Raw genomic sequence first — 9,216 nt, 5'->3', positions numbered from 1 at the left:
TCACCAGCTGCTATTTGACAGTTTGCTGTGTGTCTTGATGTTTAACACAAAACTGATACTTTTATTTTTATGGTTAGTGAGCCTTTTTATTCCATCAACTTAGCTTAGCATACATATATGTAAGAAAATCTATTAAACCTGATGTGTTAACAACTTCCTCTTTCTGCATCCTAACCTTCACCTTATTCATCAGTCGACAGATCATAAATCCTCTACACTATGCCATCTAACCAATCATTCAAAAGCCAACATGAAGAGGCCTACGCCTCCCTGATGAGAGGCATGAAGGAGCTGGACCTACAGGGACCCTATGTTCCCTGTGACCTGGTGCTGATTGGAGACCATGCCTTTCCTTTAGCAATGAACAGCCGAGGTCAGGCTGCCTCTCTGTACGGCAGTGGAAGGATTGTGGTCCTGGTTCATGAGGGCTACTTGACAGCCTTTCCTGCTCTGGTAGAAAATGCTGTGACCTGGGTGAGAGGTGATGGATCTGATAACCTCTCTGTAGGGGTGCACAGAAAGGTCAGTGCAGTTGCTCAATGTTCCCTCTAAGCTGCGCGCGTGCGCAATTGCGCACTGCTGGCACGGTCTCTGCGCAAAGAAAATCTGCGTTGCGCACAAAAAAAAATCTAACCTGAATTGAAATTAAAATTAATACTTTAACAATTCTGCTTAGCAGTGTTAGTCAGTAAGTGACTGGGTGCTCCCGGGATTAGAACGATGTCACCTTATCCCATAGTCCAGCCAATAATGCGATTCACATTCGTATATACGCAGCTAATCAACGTCGTTGACAGGCTATGACAGCGTCCTTATGTGCCGACACCGGAGTTTTAGTTAGCAAAGCGGCGTGGCTGATGTGGAGTGAAGCCACGTTAATGACAACGTGAACAACCATTGGAGATGTGAGCAGGACAGACGGAACAATTGACGGGAAAAGTGTGGACTTTATACCAGTTTTTAAATTGTGTTGATAGGCCACGTAAAACCAGAGTTATGATAAAAATATATGCAATGTTTGGTTTTCTTCCTGAATACTATCGTTGTTTATATTTACTGCGGGAATAAACGGTAAAAACGGCGTTTTATAAGAAAAAAGGCTCCAAAGCGCTCTCCACCTGTGAGCAAAAACAACCCCCCACCCCCCTCTCTTTCCTATTCGTCCTAAAAAGTACCATGTCGACCAATCAAAAAAATGGTATGGCAACGTGGCATCTAGTTGTTAAGAAACGGGAGGACGTTTTAGGAGTGACGGCGGTGCTTTGAGATGTGAGAGATTTGAGACGTTTAGCGCAAATCTTGTGTAGTTAGTGTGTAGTGTAGTCAATAGTTTTGTTATGTGTGTCAGAACAATGAGGCGACTGCTGAATGTTACAGGTGTTACAGGAGTGATACATCTCCTGTTGTCAGGCCTGAAGGCCTCATAGTGGACAGAAATTATTTTTGGAGTGGCACAAATAATTTGTGTGGCATCAGATTTGATGCAGAACAGCTGATTGTTCTGTAAATAGTTTGAAATGTTTATTTAAAAACGCCTTGGCTGCATTTAAAAAATAGCTGCAAAAACTTTGTTGTTTGCCAAACTGAGTTACTTTTTTGAGGAGTAACTATATAATTAATTGCCCAGCATTGGTCATTATATACTATATTTTGCAGACAGAGTTACAGGGCTCCCTCCCAGACCACAGACTCATACTCATAATACAAGTCAGAGCTGTATTAAAAAAAATAAAAAAAAGAAAGTTGTGTTTTTGAAATTGGAGTTCAAGTTATTTTTACTTCCAATAGTGTTAACATACTACACAGGCCAATGGCTAGATTTCTTTTACATTTTCATTGTAAATGGGCTAAAGCAGTTTAAAAGTAGTCTAACATAAATGTAAATGCTGTAATTTGATTATTTTAATACACCATGTAACTTGGATGGATTGGATGTCGCTCTGATGTCGCTCACAGTGGTCCAAGGGATCGCTCAGGGAGTTTGTGTGTTCGCTCAGACACATGAAAAATTAGAGGGAACATTGTTGCTGATAGCCTCCAAAAATCCAGCTTCCAACCAAAGGTTGTGGGAGCTTTCAGTGACAAACTGGGAGTTGGTGTTTATGTGACCGATGCCTACAGCGTGGGCTCAGACCCAACAGAGCTGGTGGCGTTTCTGAAAGCTGGAGGAGGGGTGCTGATAGCTGGGCAGGCGTGGCATTGGGCTGCAACTCACCCCAAAGAGAACACACTGCATCAGTTTGATGGGAATAAAGTGTCGGGAGTGGCAGGGATCTACTTCACTGAGCATTATGGTGAGGTGGAAAACCTGCCTGTCTACCCTCAGATCCCGTCCTCCTGGATGTCGTTAGCGTGAGTGTTTAATGTAGTTCTGTTTTACTGCATGTTTACAAAATTTCCACTTTTTTAATATAATAACTTATAATTTGAAAACAGTTTTTCTCTAATTGTAACAGTCTTTCTAAAGTTAAATTTGTGATTGTTAATTTACAAACTGCTGATTTTTTTATGTGAAGAAATATGTACAGTTATTCTTAAATCACTTTAATTCTGCGCATGTCACTTTCCTATTCCACTTTTCAAATACAGGACAGGCAGGGATTTTAAGGATGACTTGGAGTTCTTACTCCAGGGGGTTCCAGAGTTCAACCTCCCATCTGATTGTTTATTTTCTGAGGTTCTAGTCCACAGCCCACTAGCCTTTCCCATCGGCACTACCGAAGATGGATGTCCAGTCCTGGCAGGAGCCTACTATGGGCGAGGACGGGTCATTGTGGTTACACATGAAGGATATCTTGGAGTTGAGGTGGAGTCAACATTAAATGTTAGTCATAAAATTTCTAAGTCAAAACCTTTAGAGGGTTAGGTATTAGACCTCAGGATGATTTAAAGTGAAATGTGTGCTGATTGGACTTGTCTTTGATATATCACACATACACATGACAGCCTTTGCTGCTGCTTTCCTTTCATTTTAGAGCATGGCTCCATTTTGGAGAAATGCCATTCACTGGTTGGATGAAGGGCGCAGAGGGGTTGTTGGTGTCATGGTGGATCCTGCACTGAAAGTTCTGAGTGAGTCAGGGCTGAAGTGTGAGAAGACAAACTTCAGGACAGACCTCAGCGTGTTTGTGTGTACAGCGTATATCACTGAGCATTTGGAGGAAATCCAAAACTTTGTGGCAGAGGGAGGAGGCCTGCTGGTACTGGGCAAATACACATGCTGGGCAAAATGTACTAACAGATTTCTCAGGTATGAACATGCACTACAAGTGTTTCACAATATACAGAGTAGAAATACTGGTAGTGCTCTTATTTTCCACCCAAAAACCATAAATGCACTGCATCAATATAGAGCTCTTCTTGTCTTCTCAACTACCCCAATTACTTAAAATGTGTTGTATACATGCAGTGCTTTAATAGACTCATACATTACAAGGCGTAATATCTTGTGATAAGTTAAGGATCAAAAAAGGAATCTTCTCATTAGTGGAAAAAACAAAGTCACGACATTTCCAACCATATATCTCAGTATATTAAGTCAGACTGGCTTTACTTTCTTTCAGGGAACAAGATCCTGATCCGGATTGAGCCTGTTAGGAGAAACCGTCAGTGCAGAAACATACAAAGCTCTTGTACCCAGCTGGCCGATTAAAGATACTTACCACTTCCGCCACCTTCTACACCGCTTCGTTGCCCATGTGACTACAGGTGAAGAACTTAGCAAGCATGAGGAGGGGTGTCTTAAAAAGCTGCGCAGTGACTGTGATGCTTACTTGCACACAAAGGCACATGGCTGCTTCTATTACACTCAAGTGTTGGCTGCACTCACTGACATGTTAAAGAGGTCAGGCCTGCCACAGGTGAGTAGAGAAAAAACATATGAACACCTTTGAAAAGATAACACAGGCTAGTGCCACTGATCACTGTATGGCAGCTGTTAACCACTAAGATGTTACACTAATGTCTTCTTCTTCAAGGTGAGTGACAGCTGCCCTGCAAAGACGCCAAAAGACAAACTACTCCTCAGTGTGGGATCACCTGTATACGAGTTTTGCCTAAATCCTGAGGCCCTCCTGCCCTACCTCATCAAGGATAATCCACTGATGCCAGACGTCTATAACCACAGGCTCGATGTTAACACAGCAGTTTGTGGACAAATATGTCAACTGTGAATATGTCATAACCAGTGTGCAAGCCACACTCAAACACAGAACTCAGTGGGTCACATTCAGTGAGTTTAACTACTTACAAAATCTTCAAGCAATAGATCATCCACAGTTTCTATCTACTAATTCTGTGGGAACAGGTAGTGTCCACCAGTGAAATCCCGCACTTCCGATCTTCCCACATGACACAGAAACGGATTCTCCTCCACCAATCTCTCTCTCTCAGAGATTGACGCCCAGTGACACTTTTTTTTTTTTTCAAATGTGTGTGTGTGTGTTAGATGGGGAAGAGTGGATCAACACTGGTCTCTACCTCTCTCCTGGTATGAGTACCTACATGGTGATGCCAACTGAGATTATCAACAAGGAGTGGAAGGTGAAGCACAGAAAATTGTGGAATTTAAAGTTCTTTCTCCTTCTGATGACACTACATGTTCATGAAAACCTCAAGTAAGGTTTGCATGAACAGGTGAAGCTCTGTTTAGAAGCTTTTTGGAGTGGTGTTGAGTTATGTTGTGTTGTGCTGCATGGCGTGCCGTAACAGCCCCTTAGGTTCTGCCTGTTTGCAGCAAAGGTTCATTCAATCTAAAGGACCAGCCCCACCTCATTTTTTCTGTCATGTCTGTAGTTTGGAGAAACAGCTCAAACCATCCTTGAAATCTCTTACATGATTGGACGATACTGACACAGGAAATTCAGTCACATCTCTGAACATCTGTTTGAGCATCAGCCCTTCAGCCAATAGAACGTCCCACACAGAACTGTGCCCTCTGTTCACTGCCTGTATTAGTTCAACTCAATCCAAGAACATGTCCCAGTCATCTATACTGTAGGAACAATGTTAAACCTGCCCATGCTTTTTAATAGCACACCAAGAGACAATTTTTACAGCATATATGAGCTGCTTTGCACAACACCACATTCCTGAATGCACAGGGGTCTGTTTTGTCAAAACCCTGAAATCAAGTGAAGAAAATTTCTTTGTGATAGCTGGATATCTGCAATCAGTTATTCGGATGTAGTCATTCAGTCACTTAATATATAATATATATATTTGCAATGTACATCTACAAAGTACTTACAAAGCAATAATACATTTTCTATTTCATCTACAGATTCAGATAGGCTGTCAAACTGATGACTTACATGACAAAAATGAGCTGAAGAGACCACCACGTGTTCATGAGCAGTTTCCTGTTACATCAGAGATGATGCATGTGGCCAACCTGTGGGGGGGACTCATCTACCTCGTGGCTCCACCAAACACACAAGTGAAAGGGTTGGAGATCATAGTGCAGAAAGTTGTAACTGCTCCATACTACAAGTCTGGTGAGTCTGTGGTTTATAACAGTGCTGTGTACTTTATGTCCATGGAGTTGATGGAAGATATCTAATAAGTATTAGTCTTATTCACTCGGATCACCTTCATTCTGATCCCAAGTGTTTTCAATGGACGATGCAGGTGAAACAACTTCAGTTCAACATGTTGAAAGTTAAGTAAAGAAAAGGAAACAAAAATCTAGTTAACAGCTTAACCCTCTCGTCTAAAACAGTGCACAAGTTTTGCTTAATTGTTATTATTCAAAGCCTTCAGCTTTTTACAGAAAAGCCTGTTTTAAAACTTTAAAGGCTACTTGAAGGGTGTAAGCAAATGCATATGTGATGCTGAGAAAAATTAAAGGACCAGGTGTTACAGAAGATTTTATATATTTTTAAAATGCAGTAATACAAAGCATTTTAATAGATCTAATCTTTTAATAGACCTTTCTTTACTCTTTTCAGGTGCAACAACTGCAGCTGAGTTGTCATTGCTGCACACGGCTCCTGGGCCCTGGGCAGAGTTGGAGTTTGAAAACATCATCCTCACTGTACCATCAGATGCTGTTCGGGGTCTGGAGCGCCCCAAGGAGGTGGCTGCTCTCTGGGATTAAATCATGAGGGCCATTGCAGATCTGGCTGCCAAACCACACAAATTTGCCCGCAAGGAGCGCTTTGTGACAGATGTGCAGATTTCTTTGGGTAAGTGCACTTTGCTTCATGCTGGTAATACTTGCCTTTAGTGGCATGCTCTGTGGAGATGCCCAAGGACATGAAACTATTCCCAACTCACTGTGGATGACAAACAATTTAACTAAAACATCATGTCCATGCTAACTCTGGGTTTAGGATCCCCTGAAAAGCTTCAGACTGCTCAGTGTGATACATTTTTATATTTGTTTTTGACTCTGTGTGATGACAAATAGAAGGGAAATCTTAACTATCATAATTACAGACTACCAGCACAGGAACCACCTATGCACCTCCTGTTCAAACTCTGTTGATGAGGGGATGCCAGAATTTCTAGGAAACAAAAAATAGAAACAAATGACGAGGAATATGAAATGAAGTGGAGACTACTGGAACACTCAACTACAACAAGATCAAGATGATCTGACAAAGGGTGGGATTTGGGAACTGACGTGTCAATTTCAATAGGTGAAAGAGGCAGTAAACTGAAAGGTCATGTGTGCTATGTACTTTTCCTCTGTTAAGGCTGGATGCATTCAGGTTATCCCATCATGGCACACCATGACTCAGCTGCTGAGCTAGGTGATCTTAAAAAAGGTAAAGAACTGTGGGGCCCCATCCATGAACTGGGACACAACCAACAGAGAAGCTGCTGGGAGTTCCACCCACACACCACAGAGTGTACATGCAACCTGTGGTCAGTGTATGTGAATGAAGAGGTGCTGGGCATCAACAGAGCATAGGAAGAGCAAATCAAGTGTTTTTGACAGACTCATTTGTTTCATGTTAGTCAACATCAACAAAACTCTTTTTGTATCCTATCACAGCACATCACATACCTTTTTCGCTCTGATCACAAGACTTCATAAATATCTCATTCCATGTTCTTTGGTGCAGGCTCATGGTGATTTGACTTTAGCAAACCGAAAGACTCGAGTAGACGAGTACAAGGGAGGAAGGAAACTCAGTGACTGGAGTGTGTGGGTTGCCCTGGAAACATATCTGCAGGTGAGAAATTATAGAGACATTTTGCTTGGTCCACAGCGAAGAAAACACATGATATGAATAAGACTGAAAGTCTCTAACTCCATTTGATCAAGTCAGCTGTATTTTAGCCACATGCTAAACAAGGATAGTGTAAGAAACTACAAGATGATACCTTTCAAATCAAATCTCTTACATGCACTTTGCCTTCTATTAAAAGAGTTTGATTTGGGTGTGCCATATAGGTGACAATTCCATATAGACGACAATTCCATATAGACTTGTACACTTATAATGAAGCTAACATTAAATGGTAACAAGTTATGATGCTTTGGTCAAGAGATTATTGCTCCTATCATAAAAGACAGCAAACAGTTTGAGTTGTTGTCATATCTACCTTCACTGTAGCTCCAGGAAAAGTTTGGCTGGGATTCCTTTAAGAAGGTTTTTGCTGCATACCACCACATGAGCAACTTTCCTGATGACAATGACACAAAGATGAACCTGTATGCTGAGACTTTCTCCCAGACTGTGGGGATGAACCTGACCGGCTTCTTCAAGGCCTGGGCCTGGCCCATCGAAACAGCCACTGAGGAAAAACTGTCCAAGCTGCCTCCCTGGAATGATCACCCCATGACCCAGTACAAATGAACTGAACAGTATTGCACACTAAAAAAATCATTTTAGTTCTCCGCAGTGAAATTTCAGTTCATTAAATTAATCATTTCATGACATTTACTTCAATGTTGTATTGTATCCCATTTGAAAAGTAAATGTAGCGGCTTCTTTCACAGTACATGCCGGAATCATTTACTCCAAATTAGTGACCTTCCAAATTAACTTCCAAATTTCTTTAATTTTGATTGAAAGTTAACTTGGACACTAAAATGTCCTCTGTGCTTCTGTTTATCTGGGGTGGGGGGACTAAATAGTATTCATCATATTATTAGCAAATTATCAAACCAATTATCTGTTTCCAAAATGTCAAAGTCATGTAAATTTGGCAGTTAAATTTAATGTTGTTATCCTGATACTTTATGTTTTAGTGTAATCATTAACCACGTCAATCAATCATCAAGTAGACTGTAAAATTCTGTGCAACATCCTGAAATATCCATGTAATACTTTCACTGAACTTTACGGGATTTTCTTTGATTCATGTCTGTGTTACATGACTGTACCTGCAGCATTGGATAGAATACTCACTTTTTGCATCTTGGCTGGGAATTGGTGCATACAGTAAATGACCCAAGTGTAGTAATGCAAGTAATCTTGTTTGCTGCTGTAATTAGGTTAAATATTTAGTTATGCTCATATCATTTTGGCTGCAAGGAGAGCAAAGTTGTAACAATCAAAGAGCTGAAGTGAAGCTGAGTGTTAAAACAATGAAAAGTGTCACTGCAGCCACTGTTATTTTCAAGCTTCATTTTGTGACCTTTGATGTTTTTGCTGCAACATCCCCTTGTTTCTTAACTGATTTCTTGGTAAGACCAGTGGATATGTTTCTTTAATTGATTTTCATTTTTTGCAGCGCTTGAACTGGACATCTTCGACTGCAGTGTTTGTCCTAACTTTGTGACCCGTGGTAGGTACCTATTAAAAATAGGACAGAGCCGTAGGCGCACAGTCAGTTAAAAAGAATTTAATTTTTAATACAAAATAAAACAATGTAACAGTGGCACTGCGGGGAACCGTTTAAGAACAAATCAACATAGCACAGGTTAAAAAGGGACGGCAACTCACACATGACCCCAATGGGCAAAACACTATAGAAAAGAAATCAAATCTTCAGTGCCATCTCCACTCAGGCCCACCGCTGTGCATGCAAAAGCGGTGAGAGAAAAAAAAAAAAAAAAAAAGGGGGATTTGTTTTCCCTGCAGCGCCTTCACCGTTCGCGACAATACATATATAACAAAGGGGTTAAAATACTAAAAGAATCAATATCTGTAGTGCCTACTGATACAGAAAAATTAAACCAAGAACAAAACACAATCGACAGCCACAGCAGTCAGTCCGTCGAATTACACCAGTTTAAAACAAATTAAAACACACTGATGT

The 9,216-nt window shown here is 41.0% G+C and overlaps 1 pseudogene; it reads left to right on the top strand.

The window, feature by feature from the left end:
- The first annotated feature begins 219 nt into the window (after positions 1–219).
- Positions 220–8,169, top strand: LOC134641611 (TRPM8 channel-associated factor homolog; annotated as a pseudogene).
- Positions 8,170–9,216: the final 1,047 nt, after the last annotated feature.

The sequence above is a fragment of the Pelmatolapia mariae genome, linkage group LG14 (genome assembly GCF_036321145.2).
Source record: "Pelmatolapia mariae isolate MD_Pm_ZW linkage group LG14, Pm_UMD_F_2, whole genome shotgun sequence".
Classification (NCBI taxonomy): Eukaryota; Metazoa; Chordata; class Actinopteri; order Cichliformes; family Cichlidae; genus Pelmatolapia; species Pelmatolapia mariae.
Note: the sequence above shows the minus strand (reverse complement) of the source record. Positions and strands in the feature narration are given on the sequence as shown.